The following is a 21,777-nucleotide window of genomic DNA, read 5'->3' as shown; positions in this document are numbered from 1 at the left end:
AACCAGGGATCAAACTCACATCTCTTGTGTCTCCTGCTTGGCAGGCAGATTCTTTATCGCTGAGCCGCCGGGGAAGCCCTATCTACAGATTAAGAAATAATAATTACTAGAAAAGGCAATATTATAGTGGAAGAAAGAAGTCATTGCCAGAGCCAGGGGCTGGATTTGTTTTTCTTCTTTTATATCTCACTTACACTATAAAAAATTTATTTTAGGGAATTCCCTGGTAGTCTAGTGGTTAAGACTCCATGCTCCTACTGCAGGGGACACAGGTTTGATCCCTACTTGGGGAACTAAGATCCCATATGCCATGTGGTGCAGTCTAAATAAATAAATAGTCGTGTGAAGTATTTTTAATTACTTTATAAAAAAGTATATCTCAACAAAGCTGATACGTCCTTAAATAAATAAATAATTAGTATCATATTGAAACCTGGCGAGGCAAACAATCAGTACTTACCCAACCATCATCCCCCTCTCCACTTCTCTTCAACAGAACTTGGGAAATACTAGCAGGGGGATTCCGGGAAAGGTTTTCACACCTGATAAATTAAGGCACAAGGATGGTATAGCCACTGTGCAAGACAGCATAGAGGTTTCTCAAAAAACAAAAAAATACAGGGTGGGGGAAAAAAAAACAGACCTACCATAAGACCCAACAATTCTACTCCTGGGTATATACCTGAAGAGAACAAAAACACACTAATATGAAAAGAAACATGTATCCTAATTTTCACAGCAGCATTATTTACAATTGTTAAGATATGGAAACAACCTAAGTGTCCATCAACAGATGAATGCATCAGATGTGAAATACACTCAAACACACACACACACACACACACACACACACACACACACAAAATGGAATACTACCTAGACATAAGAGAACGAAATGTTGTCACTTACAGGAACACGGATAGACATGGAAGGCATTATGCTAGGTAAAATAAGTTAGACAGAGAAAGACAAATACTATCTGATATCATTTATATAGGGAATCTAAAAAATACTGCAAACTAGTGAATATAACAAAAAAGTAGACTCGCAGATACTGAGAACAAATGAGTGGTTACCAGTGAAGAGAAGGAAGTGGGGAAGGGCAAAGTAAGTAAAGGTGCTTAAAAGGTGCAAACTAGTATGTATAAAACAAACTAAAAGGATATATTGTACAACATGGGGAACAGAGCCAATATTTTTAATAACTATAAATGGAATACAACCTTTCAAAATTGTGCATCACTATATTATACACCTGTAACATACAACATTATACATCAATTACGCAACCTTTTGCAATCCCATGGACTGTAGCCCATCAGGCTCCTCTCTCTGTCCATGGGATTCTCCAGGCAAGAATACTGGAATGAGTGGCCATTTCCTCCTCCAGGGGATCTTCCTGACCCAGGGATCGAACCAAGTCTCCTGCATTGCAGGTGGATTGTTTACTGAGCCACCTGGGAAGCACACATATTATATACCTATAACATGCAATATTATACATCACTATACTTCAAAAGAAAAGAAAAAATTTTTTTAAACACACATTGAGAAACTCACCTGCCTGCCTGCCTTCCAATATAGTTACTTGAGAATGTGATAGGTGGAGTGCGGCAGCAATGCTGTGACCACGAAGGGACAGGCCTGAGCCAATATGGCTGTCTGGAAGGTTAGAATGAATGCTTAAAATTATCACTGCCTCACTGAAATAAGCAACTCTAGAACCCCCAACATTTAGACTTCTGGTTAGTTAAGTCTATAAACATCTTGTTTTCTAAGCGACTGTTAGTCCAGTGTTCTTTTGGCTGTAGCCAATAACATTCTACAAGCCAGGTGGTTTTCATCTCTCCAAATGTCCATCTCTGACTCCAAAACTGAGATCACAATGAGGTAGATATAAGATGAAACCTCGTGACCTTAAACCGAATCCCATCAGAGTTCTTGGTTCACAGTTCCCACAGATAAAGCTTTCCTTCCCAGCCCCCGAGAAAAACAGGAAACAGATGCCAGTTTCTTTTGCAGCCAAGCCGCTCCCCTAGGGCATCCTTGTGTGCATCCTGTAGAACAAAGGACTGACACAGTGTCAGGTATGGCTCACACACCTTCACCCTCCCAGGCCCACATGGCCATAAGCCCCCATTTGCCCAGGACAGTCCCCTTTACATCTGTGTCCTCCTCTTCACTCTCAAAGGTACCTTCATTTGGAAAAAAACAATTGTAGACATCCTACTTCTGGCTGCCTCGGCACTTTTCTTTTTCTTTACCCCCTACTTCCCATACCACACGAACATGAGGCCATTCTGTCTTCCCCACCAAAATGAAGACGGGTGGCAGGGACCCTGCCAGGTTCACCTGAATTCCTCTGACCCACAGCAGGCGTCTGATGACGTATCTGCTAAACTGAACCAAATGTTAACAGAAGAGTCTTAAGCTAAAAGGTCTGGGGCAAGCTGGCAGAATGTGAACATGGAGAACAGTTTTTAGAGGGAGGAGAAACTGGGTACTTTCCCAGAATCCCTGACCTTCACCACTGGGTTTGTCAGGATGTCCAGGCATCCAGCTGGCTGATGCAATCTCCGGGCAAAGGCGGCTCATGCTCCACATAACCCCACACGGCACCTGTTGACTAAATGGACCCCGCAGATGCCACCCGACCTGGGGATGCAAAGGAGCAGAAAGCCTTTGGCTTCTGCAAAGAAGAGCCCAGGGCGCTGCAGACCAACACCCAGAGACAAATAAACTGCATGCTGGGAAAACACCGTCATTGTCAACACTTTCCTGCTTGGGGACACACACTGTCCAGCAGGCCACTTTTGTGATCTCATGGTGCAAACTGAAGTGTCTCCGCAAGTGACCCATGAATAGGGCAAAGGCCGGTGGGTTCTCGGCTCATGGTGAGATCAGGGCACGGCCTCCCCAGGGGACGGCCCTATAAGGGAACAGAGTGGAGAATGCCTGCCCCACCCACTCCAGATGGAACCACACACATTCCTTCTGAGTAACTTTCAGGCTCAATTGTCACAACTACAGCTGGGCATTTCCACGTCTCTGCCTCCCTCCCTCTCCCTCACAGAGGTTACTTTTACTTAGTAACACATACAGAGAACATCTAGCACTTCTAGGGCACCTAACAGACACTCAGTTAACCCTGATAGCTCAGTTCATAAACAATCCACCTGCAATACAGGAGATCCCGGTTCCATTCCTGTGTTGGGAAGATCTGCTGGAGAAGGGATAGGCTACCCACTCCAGTATTCTTGGGCCTCCCTGGTGGCTCAGCTGGTTAAGAATCTGCCTGCAATGCGGGAGACCTGGTTTCGATCCCTGAGTTGGGAAGATTCCCCTGGAGAAGGGAAAGGCTACCCACTCCAGTATTCTGGCCTAGAGAATTCCATGGACTGTATAGGCCATGGGGTCGCAAAGACTGAGTGACTTTCACTTTTTCCCTGCATCAGGTTCCCGAGTCACTTACTACCGAAATGTTTTCTGGGGTTGGAGGATAGAACTGCTTCTCTAGTCGCAATCTGAAAAGCACTGAGCCAACCTCTCAAAACTTCTACATCACAGCCAGCTCAGCAAACCTTACTTCTCAGCTTAAAAAGCTCCCTCTTTGCTAAGTTAGGTTGGAAGCTGGCTCCATTCTCAACAGAATCTTAACTTGACAAATTAAGGCCCTTCCAGCAAAAGCGAGCAGGATGATGAAAGGCCTCCAAAACATCTCTCCCGATAGCCCACAGCTGAAGGAGCGATGGGTGGAAACCGTCGGGCAGCGCCTGAGGCTCACAGAAGGCCTTCCAGCTGCAAGAGCCTTCTCACGAGGGAAGGCACTGCCTGGTATAGCCGCACGCTCCCGGCCACAGGAAGGCGTTGAGCGAGTGTTGGTGGAGACAGGATTCCCACTCCAGGGAGGAGGTCCACTAGATGACCTCTAAGATGTCTCCCAAGTTTGAAACTCGAGAAAATCAAGCCTCTGGGCTTAGGGTAAACAATGGGGTGCATGGTCTGGAGGGACCAGGAGCAGCTGGAATCTGTACAGGGTACCCTGATGGGGAGGCTGGTGGGCTACAGTCCATGGGGTCACAAAGAGCCAGACACAATTGAGCAACTAAGCACACATACACACACATTCTGAGGGGGAACCTGGGCAGAAGCCTCATCTGGAAAGATCCGGCCTGAATCAATAGTGGAGAGGACGTGAGGCCTTCCTGGACAGGCTTGTCTGCAGGCCTCTGCTGACAGATGAAGCCTTGGGCCAGCACAGCCCTTCTCCAGAGCCCTACAGGTCACGAAGGCCCCTTTCAAAGGTTCCCACCAAGGCCTGTCTCTCCTTCTCCTCACTCACGAACCCCCCGGGTCCTACAGCATCTCTCCAAGGAGGAGATCCAAGTCAGTGAAGGGTGAAGAGCCCCAGAATCTTCCCGGCACCTCTGAGAGCCTGGAGCCCACAGGCAGGACGACCCTGGCCCCCAGAAGCTTTATGCGCTAATTCCTCGGGGACCTCTGGACCACGTGTGTGTGTTAGTCACTCAGTTGTGTCCGACTCTTTGCAACTCTGTGGACTGTAGCCTGCCAGGCTCCCATGGAATTCTCCAGGCAAGAATACTGGGGTGGATTGCCATTCTCTTCTCCAGGGGATCGTCCCAATCCAGGGACCAAACCCAGGCCTCCCACATTGCAGGCAGATTTCTTTACCATCTGAGACACCAGGGAAGCCCCAAGCCGTGTGCAGTGGCCATCCAAAGCCACAACAGGCCTGAAGTTTCAAGGTTCCAAGAACGATTTTTTCCCTCCCCCAAATTCAGGCCAAGACAGACAAGTTCCCCCTCCCCTGCTTCTATGCCAGATGGTGGCTATCTATTCCATCCTCTTTCTAAGCCTGCACACCTTTGCAGGCCCCCAATTCAGGCAGGGCCCTCCACACCAACTCCCGGTCTCACCTCGGACCCTGGAGGAGGTTCTGTCAAGGGCTCCACAGCCTTTGGTTCTGAGACCCTTCAAGATGCCCACAGCCACTCACCGCCAGGCCAGGCCTGGCATCAGCGCTTGCTTCACGCTCCGTTTTGAGCTCCCTGGGGGCTGCCCTTCCAAATGAGGAGGAGCTCAGCTCTTCTCTGAAAGGATGCTAGTTGTATTTCATACGACATTTCTAGGTGCTTGATAGTTGGAAGGTTTTCAAGATTTTTACTCCACTACGGTACTAAAAATATTCTAAATCAGCGCTGGAATCCCCTCTTTGGACTTGTTCACAGGAACCTCCCCTGGCTGACCTCCCTCCCCCCAACCCCGCACCAAACAACGAACTCTGGTCACATCCCTGCTGATCCAAATATATACGATGAACACCTACCATGTAGGTCCTGGGTGTTCAAAAATGGCAAGACTGGCGCTCGGCCCGAAACACAGCAGCTCTATAAAAATGCAGCATGGCAGGAGAGAAATTCCCACAAACCTCTTCCATGTAACGAGCAGCCCACTATTTGCCCAGGTTATCACAGCTGTTTAGTGGCTTCACAGGTCCTCACCTTGTCCCCCAACTAGACCAGCCTACTCGTGGGAAGAGGTACAGGTCTCCCCTGCCCTCGACTCCCACACTGAGAGCCTGGGACAGAGATCTCACCAGGGTTGTTAAAAAATGACAAAGCCTCTCGCCTAACGCACTCCAATGCTTCCAGCTGAGGCGCGCGCTCGACGCTCGACTGTCTCCGGATTCTGCCAGCTGGGCCTCCAGCATGACACAGCATCCCCGCCTGGCTTCCCTGACGACAGCGGGCCCGGCATGACAAAGGCTTCTCTGACGACGGAAGGAAGAGGTCTTCTGGGTGTCTACAGCAGCCCCCACGGCGCTCCCGTCCCACAGCCGACCTCCCCCCATTCCCAGGACTGTAGCTCACGCCCACACCTCCGGCTCAGGCTTCCACCCTGCGTATGGTCTGGAAGACAGCTCCCACTGGACTACCCTACCTGCGATTCCACTCGACGAGTCTTACGTTAAACTCACCACAACACCCCAGCACACCTGCTCCAGCCACCACCAGAAGGTTACACCTCAGTAAAGGTCACCATCCACTGAGTCCAGGAGGCCAGAGAACTGGGAGTCAGCTGGGACTCCTCCCCTACTCCCCAAAGCTAAGCACTAAAATCTGCAGACTTGATTCCCCAGATGGCTTTAAAATGTGACTTTTCCTCTACCCTCATCCACACAGCCCTGCTTCCAGGCCTGCTCTCCAGGGACTGGACCCTGCATGGAGCCTGCTGTTGACTCATAGCCCAGGGGCCGCCTGGCTCCCAATCATGCTTCCTTCTGGCCCAGGGCTGGGTGGCTGGACTCTGCTGTAAGTCCCATCTGCCCTGCCAAAATTCGAAGTCCCCGGCCAGGTGTTTAAGGTCCTCAGAACTGGGCTCTGTACGCCTCTTTGTGCCTGACCAGCTTACTGCTGCCCCTTCCTACACCCAGGCAGCCTCGGGCCTCCACGCCTTTGCACTCATATTCCTTCCTTCCCCCTAAACATCCTTCTCCTGTCTCCTTTCCAGGCTAATTCTTTTCCATACCTTCAGATTCAGCTCCTGCATCATCTCCCTAAGGAAGCCCTCTCTGATTTCTGAGGCTGAACAGGTGGCCCTTGTCTGGCAGGCAACTTTCTCCACCACTGCGCTCACCGCACCGTGCTGAGTTTAACTGTTTCAGCATCTGTCTCTCCTGGGAGACAGTGGGCTCTTTGAAGGCAGGAGGGGTGTGCCTCTTCACTGTTGTAGCCCGAGGGCCTAGCACAGAGCTGGGCAGAGAAAAAGCCCAGTCACTACAAGAAGCCCCCTCTGACTGCAGGATCCACCTAACCTCCTTGGTCAGCTACACTCTGCCCAAGCACAGACAATTTCCCTTTCACCCCTTTGTCATGGCCCCAGCTGAAAACTTCTGCCATGGGATCTGCCATGACCCCAGACCTACTCCCAAATTCACCTCTTCCATAAAATCATCCCAAACTAGCCCCAGTCTACATTATCACTACCATGACATCTGCCTCCTGTACTTTATCCATCCCATCTCCTGGGTAACTTAGGACTTGGGTCTGACTCCATGGTTGGACATCAGCTAGCAGTGGATATCACAAAGAAGGAGATACAAAAGAATTTTTAAGCTCCAAAAAGTTTGAGACCCGCCACTCACAAAACTGTAATGAGGATGCGGCGTGTGGACCACCTCAGCCCAGGATACCAGATTTGAAGTCTGAAGACTTGGGATCAGATGCCTGCCCTACTACTTACTTGTGACTTGGGCACATCACTAACCGTTAGTCACTGAAACTAACAGGCTCAGTCTCCCCATCTGCAAAATGGGGATAATGATAACAGCTTCACAGGGCTGTTGTAAAAAGCAGATGAGGTCACTGGTGTGAAATACATCATACACTGCAAAGCCAAGTCAAGTGTAGGGCAACATGACTGTCTCCACTGCCAAACAATCCCCCATCCAACTCCACTACTGCCACCCCAGTAGTTCCCGTCCTTACTTGAGTTAGGTAAGAATCAAATGAAGTCTGTGGATCCTCCTCCTAGAAAAATGCACATATATAACAGCTTGGCAAACACCTTTACAAGGTTCCTGAGGACCCCGCCATGGGAAGGGAAAGCCACAGACCAAACTTAGGCGCACTGGAAGGCCCCAAGCATAAAACCCTCTCCCAAATACACCAGACTCCTGGGAGCTAGAGATGAAAGATAGAGCAAGGAAGACCAGTGTCAAAGGAAAACTATCTCAAGACGTCAAAAGAAAGAAAAAGATGTAGCATTTTCTTTGGGAAGTAAGAACCCTACCTCTTTTCAGAAAGCATCACAGTGTTTGGCAGAAACCAACACAATTCTGTAAAGCAATTATCCGTCAGTTAAAAAAATAAATTAATTTTTTAAAAGAAGAAAGCATCACAGTACAGAGAAAGACGATTAAATGAGGCATCACAATTTAGTAGGAGTTCTTGTTCCACTCTGCCAAGGGCTCCCTGTGACTTTGGGTGAGTCATTTCACTTCTCTGGGCCTCGGGGTCTTCAGCTTATCAGCAAGGCCCTCCCCGGGTGTCTGGATTCAGGATGTGTCTATTCTCACTCTGTTCTGAACCACGGCTCTGGCCTGGGTTTCATTCAGATGTAACAGGCAGCGGTCGACTGTTGGCATGGTGGTAATTCTGAGAGAAGGCCACTGTGACAGCAATATTCGAAGTTAAACTGCACGCAGGATGAGACAAGAGGGCAGAAGAGTAAAGCCTGAATGTGAACAGCTGAGTTCAGGTGACCGGTAAGTCAGCAGTGAGGCCCAGAGGTAGAGGACTCCCTCAAAAGAACATCAAAAGGGGCTGCCACGTTATTGGGTAAGCTATGCAGAAACGCCATCAGGTCTGGAGAATTCCCAGAAACTGCAGTTTGCCGGTCTGTTTGTACCTCCTGTTCTCGCTCTGAGCTCAGAATTCTCTCCCCATCCTAACCACCACCTCCTGCTTCCCTGTTCATGATGTGAACTTAAAACAACGCAGTGGACCCTAAAACTGAGATGAAATTAGAGAACACTGTCAGGGATCCCAGAAGTCAGGTGGGGAATGAACAGCTAAAAAAAACAGACTCATATTAGAAAATCTACACAGACCTGTGAGACAGAAACTATTAAGCTCGGGCAGGGCTTGGCTGAGACTTTGATCAAAAGCCACTGAAGACAGGCTATCACAGCCCATCACAGCTGGGGCAGGACCCTCGGGGACAACGTGTCTGCTCCTCACTGCCCAGTAGACTAACCTGTGGGCTGGCTTCAGGGTCATCTCCCATGAGCTGCCTAACTTCTACAGAAGAACAGACCTCCAGGGCCCACCTGGAAGGTTCCAAATAGTTTGAAATTCAGAGCAACAAGGCTCTTCTTCCTCTGTTGCTTCTTTCTGCATTTGCTATAGGAAAGAGACTGGCATTATGAGTTCCTTGCAACCAACATATGTGAAATTGACTAAGTCCCAGGGTGAGTGCTCTAAAATATTTACAATTTGTTCCCTCCTGTAGGCTCTGAATCATCTGTTTTTTTGCACTGCAACTTAGCTGTTTCTGCTATCCTGTCTCTGTGTGCCCCAAACACAGTATCTAGCCCAGGAAAGGTGCTCAACAAACATTTGCTGGACTCAAAATCTTACATTTATCTCCACAGCTAGAAGATGTTTTTGGCAAGCAGGGCTAAACTGTACGTTAAATTTTCTTCATGTGTACTTCAAGATACACAAACATGCTCAATACATATTTGTAAATGAATAGTTGATTACCTAGCCAACCCTAATAACCCCCCAGGCTGTGTCTGAGAACCTTCACTGCCTGAATTCTGAGAAATGCACACAGTTATGTAGGAGCTTTTTGTTCTTTTTAAGGCTTCCATCCCTGGAGATGGAGGGAGCAAGGAGTAGAACCTGGATGGCTTCTCAGGAGCTATACTTTAAATCCATGGTTTTGGAACCAGTAAGGAACAAACCTTAGATTCAATAAGGACCCCATAAACACACCCATATGAACACAGGCATATGTTGCAGAAACATATATCCATATGTATTTATTACATGCAGTTATGATTCTGGTACATACTGCATGCATCAAAGCTGACAATCATTCACCAACTGTAAATTATCAGATAAGTGATAATAATAGCAATGCAGACTTCTGCTTTTTTAATACTTATTCTCATTAGGACTGGCAGCGAACCAAGTGTTTTTTGCAAGAAAATAAATACCATAATTTCATACTGTTCATGGGTGTTGGAGAAGACTCTTGAGAGTCCCTTGGACTGCAAGGAGATCAAACCAGTCAATTATAAAGGAAATAAGTCCTGAATATTCATTGGAAGGACTGATGCTGAAGCTGAAACTCCAATCCTTTGGCCACCTGATGTGAAGAACTGACTCACTGGAAAAGCCCCTGATGCTGGGAAAGACTGAAGGCGGGAGGAGAAGGGGATGACAGAAGATGAGATGGTTGGATGGCATCACCAACTCGATGGACCTAAATTTCAGCAAGCTCCGGGAGTTGGTGATGGACAGGTAAGCCTGAGGTGCTGCATGCAGTCCATGGGTTCACAAAGAGTCAAACACAACTGAGCGACTGAACAACCGAACTGAAATACCATAATTTACCCCCTGTCTCAGGTTTAGTATTTCCTAGGGTGAAATACTTCTTACTTCTTAAATTTCTTCTTACTAAAAGAAGAAAAAAAATCGGCCACTATTTAAGTTAAAAGGCCACAGACAGGGCTTCCTTGGTGGCTCAGTGGTAAAGAATCTGCCTGTCAGTGCAGGAGACTTGGGTTTGATCCTTGATCAAGGAAGATCCTACATGACCCGGAGCAACTAAGCCCACGAGCCACAACTATTCAGTCTGTGCTCTAGAGCCTGGGAGCCCCAACTACTGAGCCCATGTGAGGCAACTACTGAAGCCCAAGTACCCCAGAGCCTGTGCTCCAAAACAAGAGAAGCCACTGCAATGAGAAGTCTGTGTACCACAGCTAGAGAAAAGCCTGGGCAGGAAGGAAGACTCAGCACAGCCATAAATAAATAAACAAATAAAATTATTTTTAAAAAACCAAACAAAAAAACAAAAAAAGCCACAGTCTTTAAGAAGTGAAATCACAGAGAGGCCTCAGGCAAGTCTCCTTACATTTTGAGCCTCAATGTACGGTTCTGTAAAATGGGGTTAATATCCCCCAAACCTCACGAGGCCGTCTTAATAAATGCGATGATAGGGAGGGCGCCTAGACATACAAACATATTATTATTCTAGCGATCTGTTAATCACTGGTGACACTGTACCCCCGGATGCGTTACAAAATTACCGCTTCCAAGTGCACATTATCCAAGACAGATACTTGACACAGCAGATGAGATGATCTGTGTGTAAATCGAATCCTGTCTCAAACACTTGAAGGGAGCTTCCTGGGGCCACCTGAGTGCATCTCGCGAGGGGCAGAACATCCTAACGTCTGCTCAGTGCGTACTGTTCCAGTAAAACCGGGTTTTCTTGAAAGCCAAGCAATTTTTCTCGTGCGTTCCCAGAATGCTCGGAGCCAGGATCCCTGAGGTTTTCGGCCCAGACCCGGCGCTGGACAGGAGGAACAGGGCCGGACAGCCTGCTGCCCCTCCCCGCCCTCTGGGCGGCTCCTTCCTCTCGCTTTCAGCTCGGGCGGTAGCTGCGCTCATGCTGTGTCACTTTCGCCTTCGGAAGCCCCCAGCCGCTGCGGAACCTGCAGCTCGGGTGGCTTCCTCCCTCTGCGCGCGGGCCCTGAGCCTGGGAGATAATCCCCCTGTCGCAGAGACCCAGCTCCGGGAGGGCAAAGACCTGCCTGCGGCCGGCTGGGCACCGGCACCCGCCCCGGCACCGGCACCCGCCCCGAAGGCAGCTCGGGGCAGAGCGTGCGACCCGGCGGGCAGGGCAGTCTTCAGCCCGCACTGTCTCTAGGACGAAGAATTGGGAGAGGGTGCGCAAGGCGCGCCGATTCCCTCCAGAATCTGCGAAGGCAGCGGCAGGCGCGGCCGCGCGCAACCACAGCGCGCCCCGGGCCAAGGGTCAAGCGACAGGGGCGGGGGCGCGACGCACAAGCTCCCCGGGGCTCCAGGCCCAGGCAGACCAGCCCGCGGCGCCGCCGAGTAGATGGTCAGCCTGCTGGGGCCGGTTCCGGGGTGGGGGGGCGTCGGGGACGCGAGAAGAGGGACCGCGGCACGTCTCCGGCCAAGTCCTCTCTCACCGACCCGGCTCATACGCAACCCCAGGGTCTCCCCGAGCCCCCGGCCGCGCGACCCCCACTCTCCAAGTAACCCGGGCGGTGGCGCGGACACACACATGACTACGAGCCCCGGCAGGACCGATCCCCGCGGGGGCTCGGGGCCCACGCGCGTCCCCACTACGCATCGGCCCGCGGTCCCCGCCCCCCCCATACGCGCACACACGCCAGAGCGGTGTGTACACACACAAACAGCTGGGCGGGGGAGGCGACGCCTCACTCTCCTAGTGGAGATGCACACCGTGCCGCCAGCCACCCCTTCCCTTTACACGCCGCACCTCCCTCTCTATTCACACCTAACCCCCCCCCCAACACCAACCTGAAAACTCCGCGAAACCAAACAGCCAACGCCGCCCAGATGAGGGGCTCAGACCTACCCCCCCAACTGTCATTTAACATCAGAGGAGAGACGTACCCAACTCGGATGCGCGGTCCCCGGGACGCCTCCCCCAGCGGTACCCAGGCTCCGACACGCGGCCCTCCGGGGCACCAGATCTCCGCTGCAGCCGAGCCACCACCCCCCTGCCCGCCGCCCACCCCCCCACACATACCCCCCACCAGGACCCGCGTCCGGGACAGTCACCTGCTCGTTAAAGAACCCGAGCCGGAGCCCACTTCGCTCCGGCCCGGGTCACCAGCCACCGCGAGCTGGCTTTTCAGAGCCTGTCAACTTAACCCTGGCTCCGCCGGACGGGTCTGTTCCCCAGGCCCGGTTACACCGCGGCGGCAGGAATAAGAATGTAAAAAAAGAAAGCAAAGCTGCGACCGCAGTGGAGCCAGCGATCCGGCTTCCTCCTCTGCTCCGATCCCCCCCGCGCCCCCCGCGGCCCACGGGCTCACCAGCGACGGAGGGAGGGTGCAGCCTGTCTAGACGACAGACATCTCCGCGCCCGCGGGGACGGGCGCGCACACACACACACTCACACGCGGCCGCTGCCACAGACACAATCGGTCGCCGGAGGACGGAGGGGCAGCGTGAAGCCGCTCCCAGGGTCCCTCCGGGAGCCGCGAGCGCGGCAGCCTCCGGCCCCGAGCCGCCGCCCGGAGCCGCGCTCCCTACCTCCGCCGACTACGGTCAGAACAGCTGCAAGTTTGGCCGGTTCCTGAACCAATGCAGCAAATGCGGGCTTCAAAACAAAAGGGAGAGGAATCACGCTCGCTCGCTCGCTTCCTCCCTCCGGGTCGGAATCCGGCACATGACAGCGGCTACACCGCGCGGCTCCAACGCGAGCCGGGCTTCAACCGTGCGCCCCCCTCACCCCACGCCAAGAGAGCCCCCCTCCTCACTGGAGCTCCAGCGCTACGGCTCCCCTACTGGCGGGGAACCCGGCTGAGAAGGGGCAAACCTGGGGAGGGGGCGAGATCTCAGAGTGCGGTGCCCGACAGAGGCGGGGACGCAGGATGGGCGCGGACGCCTGGCTGCCCCGGGCGCAGGATGGGAGGAGGAGGTGCGGGGGGGTTGCGGGTAGGGGGCTAATTGTTTGGGGCTGTTTTCCCGGATTTATCTGTAAGCACGCACACGTCACGCAGCCCTTCCTCACGGGTCCCGGAATCGACCCGCAACGGGAGATGACTACACGGGGCGGGGGGGGCGGACGGTGGGGGAGATGCTCACCTCGGGGTCCTCAGGCCGCTGCTCCGAGCCCGAGTCGGGGGTGGGGTGGGGGGTGGGGGAAGGGGGCAGGGAAGGAGAAGGGCGGGAGGAGGCTCGGGAGAGCCGATTCCCCGTTCCGAGTTCCGCGCGTCCCGGCGGCGGAGGGGGGCCTCCGGCGCCCCAGCGCACAAACCCAGCCGAGAGGGGAGGGAGGGAGGGAGGGAAGGAGGGAAGAAGGGGCGGGCGGGGGGAGGGGGCAGAGGAAGGAAAAAAAAAAATGATCTCTGCTCTGACACCGGGAAAGAGAAGGTTGGAGGGTGACGTCCAGGCCCCGCCCTCCCCTCCGGCCACGTGCAAAGACATGAAAGGAACGAGGGCGGCGGGAGGCCTGCTGGGTATTGTAGTTCGCCTTTCTTTCCCGGGATGGCGGGCCCTGGAGAAGCGAGGCGCCGCCGGGGCGCGGGGGCAGGCCGCCCGAGCCGCCCAGATGGCAGGTCTAGCCGCGCCGAAACCCCACGCCCGACGCCCGATCCCCACCCGACCCCCCGCGCGCTGGCGCCGCCTCGCGTGGGGACCTCAACTAGGGACTTGGGCGAGGAGGGAAACATTTGATTTTAGGGACAGGACGGCTTTAAGGATGAGGACTTCCTTGCTCGTAAGTGCTAAGTCCGTCCTAAGAACAGATAAAAGGGAGCGTTGTGTACGCCCTGGGCGGCCCAAGGGCAGTTACTAATGCTGTATTAAATGCTACCGTCTGTTACTGAGATGCATATGTTATAATTAACATTTGAACATTTCAGTGGCAGGGGCGGGATGTTGTAATTAGATACGCACTTTGCAACCAATTAATTTTCCATTGGCCATACTAAGGGCTAAGGCAGGGGACTTGGTGGACGGGAGAATTCAGCGCAATGGGTAATTCAGTAATCACTACCAAATCACCAGTGTTTTCCAAGTGCTTGTTAGGTGCTGGGCACTGGGCTTAGCACAGAGAAGACTTCTGGAGAAATATATGATGCTGTACACCCTCCAAGCAAAGGGGTTATGAACTCCCTTAAACTCATGGAAAGGGATTATAAACTCATGGAAAGGGGTTATAAACTCATGGAAGGAACTGTGTGACATGGTATAACTGCTGAAGAAAATCGTTTATAAATTCATATAACATTTGGTGAGCACTTTTCACAGACAGGACAGGTCTGGGGATGCCAAGACAGGTGAGACCCTCAAGGAGTTCAAAGTCTAGCTTAAGGACTGCAGTCAATGAAGGTATAGGGGATAAGTCCACACTTAACATAGGTATAGGCATAAAATGCTATGGAACCCTCAGGAGGAGCAGCCAACCAGGATGGAGCATGGATGGGGGTAGGAGAGGATCAGGGAAGGCTTCCTGGAGGAGGTAGTATTTTAGGTAAGGATTACTAAAATATGTTAACAAAGACAAAAGAAAGAGTTGACCTCTGACAAGGCTACAGGGTACAAAGGCTCCAGACCGAGATAAAAGAGCAAATTCTGAACGTCCTAGCAATTTGGCAGAGCAAAAGGGAGACTCCAAAAGGGGGATCAGGGATGAAGCGTGGGTCTAGAGGGCAGAAGGAACCTGGGATGGCTTTTCACCAGGGGTGGGGCTTGCAGTGGGCCTTGAAGAAGGAGTGGGATTTCTTTGAAAGCAGAGAGCGTGTCTTCCTGGTATGCGCCAAGCCATCGGAGGAAAGCAAAGCAGCATCTGCAGCCACGTCTGGCTCTTTTGACTCTTGAACCAAAGGGCATGGAGGTGGGTCATCCCCTCACTTCTAGAGAAAGGCAGCAGGCCCATAGTCAGGCATTCATAAAAGGTAGAGTGGGTATCAGAAGCCACGCCAGGCCCAATCCCCACGGTAAAGGAGCATGTTTAAGTACACCTGACTCTTCCTGCTGCTTTGTCCTTCTTAGCATTTATGCCTCATTGGCTCAGCAGTTATTTTTGTGCTTTTAACATCTGCACAATTACCCAGGTTTACAAAATATACACTAATAGTACCAGAGTCTATCCCCTCAGCAAATTCCCCTTTACCCACCTTTTGTTGTCAGTGGTGTTTTGCACATTGTGTGATAGGCCCGCTACTTGCAAAGGCAGAAGAATGGAATTGTCTGGGTCTTGGTTTTGCCTGTGCTGTAAATCACACCCCCAGAGGTGAGGAGAGGCTGAACGATGTGCAGAATGCAAAACACCCGTTGAGAGCGCTTACCGGCTGTTTGGAGGCTGCGCCTGCAGTGAGAGGGCCAGGGCTGACAGCGTAGACTCCTCAGTCAGCCTGACCCCTCAGCCTGAATTCCAGGCATGACACTTCCTGGATCTGCAATCTTGGGCTGTTTACTTAACCTCCAAACGAAGGACCTTGGGCAGCTCATTCAGCACCCCAGAACCCATGGCGACAATGCATTTACACTGGCTCTGTCTCACAGCAGCTCTCCGTGATGGCCAATTCCTTTCCCTTTCCCAGGGTCTTTCTGGGCCAGGAGAATGACCTCTGAGTTTGTTTGTTTTTTTTTTCCTGCAGTTAGGCCAGCAGAGCTGGTGCTGCAGGGAAAATTTCTTCAGCAACTCATGTTCATGTGTGAAGTAGGTTAGGGTTGTGTCTTCATGGAACCTTTGGGCAGCTTTAGTCATCACCTCCCAAAGGCTCAGCTCTGCTGACCTGCCCTATCCTGAACTCAAGGCCCCTTCTCTGAATGGTGTCGCTGGGCAACACTTACCTCCTGCTTTCTGTATCCTAGAGCCTGCCTCTGCTTTACCTCCACTAATACACCTTCATCAATGGATGATAAGACCCTCTTGGCAGTCTCTCCTCCAACTATGACTTCTTTGTCTTTTTATCTAGAGTTTTCTGAATCGGCCTTTGCTGATGGGGACTTCAGGCCGGAATGGGAGTCTCTGAGAGGAAGACTCTGTGGGTCTCTTATTCTGGAAATTGTGGGTTTCCTCCCGTGTAGGAGGCCTGGGCCTTAATCAGTCCCTCACGTAGTGTCCTTCCTTCCCTGCTGTTGATCTATGTCCTACTTGCAAGCTTGGGTCAGAGAGGCTTCTGGATGCAGAGGCAATGAACTGGCACTGGAATTGGTTAATTGTGGCAGATTTGAGTTACTAAGAGTTGCCTTCACCTGAATTGTCACCACATAGCCTAGAAATCAAAAGCCAGATTATTTCTCTCTGTCTTAAGTAATTGCTTTTCCTAATAAATACTTTCCTAAGATACTAGCAAAAGGAGGGAATTTCTTGGCAGTCCATTGGTTAGGACTCAGTGGTTTCACTGCCATAAGCCAGGTTCAATCCCTGGTCAGGGAACTAAGATCCCGAAAGCTGGGTGGTGAGACCAAAAAAAAAAAAAAAAAACCTTAAAAAAAAGAGAGAAGATATGAGCAAAATGAAATAATTCTCTTTTCTTCCTATATCCTTTTCTGACTCCAGCCAGTGTTTCCTCCAACAGCCAGTGCATGTATTGAAGGCCTGGTAAGAGCCCACCAGAGTGGAGGGGCAGAGCAATGGCCTGGAAGTGGTCTGCCTTCAGGAGCTGAGGACACCGGGCTAGTATCTGTGAGATAACAGAACTGATGGGGTGCTATCCTGTGTGAGGGTGTTGTTAAGTGAACAAAGCATTCCTAGCAGTCTGGGATGGTCAGAGAAGACTTCTGAGAGGAAAGTGAGACTGGATCCACATATATCTTCCCATTGAGAAGAGGTCAGCAATGACCTAAATCCGGGCTTTGTAGCATTGGCCTGGGATGCACTGCGGAAGTCGTGTCTTTGTCTGAAAGCTACAGCATGGGTTCACCATGCATCAGTTTGGTAGCCAGTGACCCCACAGAGGGAAGGAAGTTATCAGTCCGGTATCTTCATTCTGTTACTGTGGTGCTGGCCTGGAGAGATAACGGCTTGATAGAATCAGGTTAAATTTCACCCTTGCCTCATCTCAGCTTCCACTTCACAACTGCGAAGACCAACACCTGAAAGGCAGATGAAAAGTGATCCTAAAGTTGTTGGTGGAGGAAGGGATACCCCAACAGAGAATGATACACTTGAGAGAAGCAAAAGTCAAATAAGAAATGAACCAACAAACATTGATTGGGTGTAGGCTATGTCTAAGGCATTGCAAGGTACAGTGAGGAACTCATGTGTGAAACTAGGTTCCAGACCCCACCTGCCTCTGTCCTGCTGTGGGACATCTCTCTCTGGGCCTCAGTTTCCATGGGAGGGTCTGTGATTATTTCCAATCCTGAAGTTCTCCCTTCAAGAAGGTTATAGTCCAATTGGCAAAAGAAACAGAAGGTTAAGTAGCCACAAGCATGAATTTTAAGCTGTTTTAATCCAGCAGAGCAGGAAGAGCTTGTGATATTCATTTAACAAAGCCCTGAAATCCATGAGGGAACAGAACACAAGCAGATCTTGTCTCACAAGATTCAAGGACAGTAAGTGCAGCCCATGAATGGTCAAGCATTCCTCAATTTCTGTAACGTTTAAGGTCAGACCTCACAGGTCAGTGGCATGGGCGCCTCATCCATGAATGGCCTTGTCGACAGTGATGACTTGGGGCAAAAAGAGACACACACACACCCCCCCACACACACACATGTCTGCTAGAGACATGTTTCATTATGTGTCAGGCTACACTCTAGAAAAATTTGCCACCCTCATCCTGGGAGGGGTAGCCAGGCTTACTGGACCAGGGGTGTACACTTGATCCAAGGGACTCCAGACCACTGGCTGGGCCTGGACTTAAGTGGCCCTGGCTCCAGCAGATGAACCGAACCAATCAAATTCCCCTTTGCAAGAATCTGCAGGGAGAGGCTGAAAAACCTCTGCCCATTGGTGATTCTGCTCAGTCGGGTGGTGGGGGGCGGGGGTGAGGCTGTGGCCTTAGTGGGGCAGCTTGGGAGGAGTAGGCCGGGGAGGCCTGAAGGAAGTGGGGAAGGGAGGCAGAGACATGCGTGGAGTAGCCTCAGTTCCTAACTCTGATTCTCTATCCCAAGGTGATCTATTACACCTCTCTTTGGTTCCTGATATTTCTGTATCCTTAGAGTAATTCCCTTTACTTTGTGCTAGGCTGAGTGGCTTTCTGATTTTTGTAATCCAAAGACCCGCATCTGGAACAGCCTGCGAGGGAAGAAGTGCAGAGAAAGTTATAGCCGTCATGGTCAGTGTAACGGGGAATTTCCCCTCCCGAAGAGACTCTTCCTTTTTCTATCCTAGACGTCTCCCTCTTCAACTAATTGATAATCCCTGTCTCCTAAATATTATTCTGAAATGTCTGCAAAATAACTTGGCCTTGAACCTTCCACAGTCGCTAAATCCCCTTTTCCAAGAAAAATAGATAATATGTTAATCAAGCAATTACTATTTGCCAGGCAACAACCAAAATGCTTTCTGTGCTTTTTTTCACATAGACTACATTGCAACTTTTACAGTGGAAGGAACTAGCCTAGGAGGGGGTGAGAGAACTTGCCCAGGGCCACACAGCCAGCAAACAGACGGTGGTCCACACAAGGCTATGGACCTCAGAGCCAGGAAGCTTAACCACGCCCCCTCATCTCCAAACATCAGCATCTCCCTTCTCTAAGTCCCCAGCTAGCATCTCTCCTCTAGCTGCAGGAAACATCCTTTTTCCTCACTGGTGCATTTATAATGGGGTGCTTTGCTTGCTAGCTGTGCGTGCATTTCTTTCTCTATATTTGCCCCAAATGATTCTATGCTGTAGAAGAATGATCATTGTTTGTACCCCTCATCAGTCAAAAAACTTTTTTAATCTGCCTCTATGTTTCTCTGGCTTCCTTGCTGGCTCAGACTGTAAAGAATCCGCCTGCAATGCAGGAGACCTGGGTTCGATCCGAGTCAGGATGATGCCCTGAAGGTGAGAATGATTACCCACTCCAGTACTCTTGCCTGGAGAATTCCATTTTGCCTATTTTATTTTCCAAAATAGATTTTTTCCTTCCAATTTTATTGATATAATTGACATAAAAATAAACATTTTAAATGATGGTCTAAAGATGAAATAAACATTTTTAAATTTTTATGAATTTATGATTCAAAAGTGCTTTTGTTCTTCAGGAGGCTCATTTTTTGCATAAGTTTTTGACGCTAAATGCTTTTGATCATTTATTTAATGTTTATGCTCTTGCATTAGATTTTTACAAGCTGGTGAACACTGACAAATTATTTCTCCCAAATAACTATGACCACATGTTCCCAGACAGTATAATATATGGTTGAGCTAATGTTACTACACATCACCATTTTATCAATTATATAATAAAACAAATTGTCAAGTATCCAAATATTAAGTTATATAGCTCAAAAGGTATATAAAATATTGAATGTCTGCTCAATTCATTAGCAGAAACCCACTAATGATTTTTTTTTCTTGCAAGAGAGATTGGGAATCACATTACAAACAAAACCAAGTTGGTAAACAACTTGAAAAAAAATTATGAAAAAAAACAAGAATATCAGATATTTTGATTGTTTTAGCTACAATAATAAAGTATTTCTACCTTTTAAAAATATATATACTAAATTAAAGCACATATTCTCCATGTCCTGCATAAGACAAAGGCAACATTTTACTAAAAATACTTAACAGACCCTCCCATTCTTTTTTCAGGCCTTCTCTGTAAGTTGCACCCCAAAGTGCAAACATTAGAATTAACTGTAAGGCTTTTTTTTTTTTTTGGTCTGGAGGCATTAAAGACATATGCTTCTGTACAATGCAGATTTTCAAAATAGAGGTCTTCTGCAACAGCACAAAATGAGGTTTATATAAAGATATTAAATAATCACTATAAGACTTGGTTAATTTAAAAAAGGGAGCAGATCTGATGTATACTGGTATGAATGTGGGAGATGTAAACATATTGTGGGCAAACAACCTCATAGGCCCTACGTTCTATCTTTGAAATGATGGGAGAAATAAACCACATAAGGTCCAAAGTGTTCATGGTTCCTGGGATTTGTTCTGTGTGATACTCAAACTTTACGAGTATCATGCTGAGTATTTTGTCACCTAGTCTTTCTAAATTTCTTACGTGTTGATTAGATTCTGGCATGGAAACAGATTTAAAGACGTGACTCAATACTGCATGTTTTCAGGAAAGGTCAATTGGTACAAATTAAAAGCACATTTAAATGCTGAACAGCATGAATTCTTTGTCAGTATCCAAGTAGGTTGATCATAACCTGAACAGAGGTTGCAATTCTGCCAATCTCATGGCCTGGTGAAACTGCTTTTCAACACTCCTGTGGAAGCTTCGGGCTTCCGAGGTGGTACTAGTCATAAAGTACCTGCCTTTCAATGCAGGAAATGTAAGAGACATGGGTTTGATCCCTGGGTTGGGAAGGTGCCTTAGAGGCGGGCACTGCAACCCACTCCAGTATTCTTGCCTGGAGAATCCCATGGACAGAGGGGCCAGTCGGACATGCCTGAAGCGACTTAGCATAGCATAACATAGTATGGAAGCTTCATCAGATTTACCACCAAGCCGATGTGCTGGCTAATATCTACGACAAATTCCATCCTGTCTCAGGTTACATTTCCAAGCAATGGCATCATACATCCGGTTTTATCAAATGCAACAGTTGTTTCTGTGACCATTGGAGTCTTTGCAGCACAGCCGCATTTTAGGACCATACTTCTCCAAATACAAAAACCGCTTGCTGTTTAAAGTGCCTCGCCGCTTTTCTCTTATGAACTTTACTGCATCTTTATATTTCATTCCACCTTCAATTACTGCTAGGGCAACAAGCCCTGGAACTCTGCCAAGGCCTGCAACACAATGAATAGCAATACAACAACCAGGGTCTTCACAAAACTTAATTTTCACAAGACAATCATCAGCAATCTGGTTAGATGGTTGTGTGCCATTTTCAAAATGCCAATCGAGAACATGGATGCCTTCTTTCTCTGCAAGAGTAAGAGTCGTAAGTTGCTTCACATACTTTCCTATTGTGGTAACTCCGTACTTCTTTAGTTCCTCTGTAAAGTTGTTTAAGGTTACATGAGTTGGATTGTGTGTAATAACAAATCCCATCTTTTTGTATGTGACTTCCATAGGAGCTGGGTGGTTCATTCGAGCAACGTTCCATTCAGTTAAAAAACACCCAATAGGGATATGAAAGAATTTAAAAAATTGAATACAGAAATGATGCAAAGATATTGAGTCTACTTCAGTATAATCCACTTGAAACTGTTAGTCCTTTCGAATATGAAGTTGGGAGTAACGGGAAATGAAATGAACCTCCAAACAAGAAGCAGCAATTCTTCAATCCAGTAATGTTGAGGCAATAGAAAGAAAGTACCCTGAGGCTTACCCCATCCAGGTCCGACCTCTTGCAAAAAACACTCTGTGGATTTCAATTCAGCACTTC

The 21,777-nt window shown here is 49.4% G+C and overlaps 1 protein-coding gene and 1 pseudogene across 8 annotated transcripts in view; both read right to left on the bottom strand.

Annotated features, from left to right (window-relative positions):
* The window catches only part of CTIF (cap binding complex dependent translation initiation factor), a 314,944-nt gene extending 301,222 nt beyond the window's left edge, over nucleotides 1–13,722 (bottom strand). For 2 of the 8 annotated variants that reach the window (XR_014075152.1, XM_081563482.1), the window contains exon 1: nucleotides 13,401–13,721. The gene's annotated coding sequence lies outside the window, so the exon portion shown is untranslated. Of the gene's footprint in view, nucleotides 1–1,560; nucleotides 1,663–12,200; nucleotides 12,354–12,625; nucleotides 13,199–13,400 lie in introns of those variants that run through there. The other 6 variants (XR_014075153.1, XM_081563485.1, XM_081563483.1 and 3 more) reach the window with 5 other exon arrangements.
* A 7,253-nt stretch (nucleotides 13,723–20,975) lies between these two features.
* On the bottom strand, nucleotides 20,976–21,479 carry LOC145533832 (protein tyrosine phosphatase type IVA 1 pseudogene; annotated as a pseudogene).
* Between the last annotated feature and the right edge of the window lie 298 nt (nucleotides 21,480–21,777).

Source organism: Giraffa tippelskirchi, chromosome 14, assembly GCF_054371585.1.
Source record: "Giraffa tippelskirchi isolate mGirTip1 chromosome 14, T2T-mGirTip1v1.2.pri, whole genome shotgun sequence".
Taxonomy (NCBI): domain Eukaryota; kingdom Metazoa; phylum Chordata; class Mammalia; order Artiodactyla; family Giraffidae; genus Giraffa; species Giraffa tippelskirchi.
Note: the sequence above shows the minus strand (reverse complement) of the source record. Positions and strands in the feature narration are given on the sequence as shown.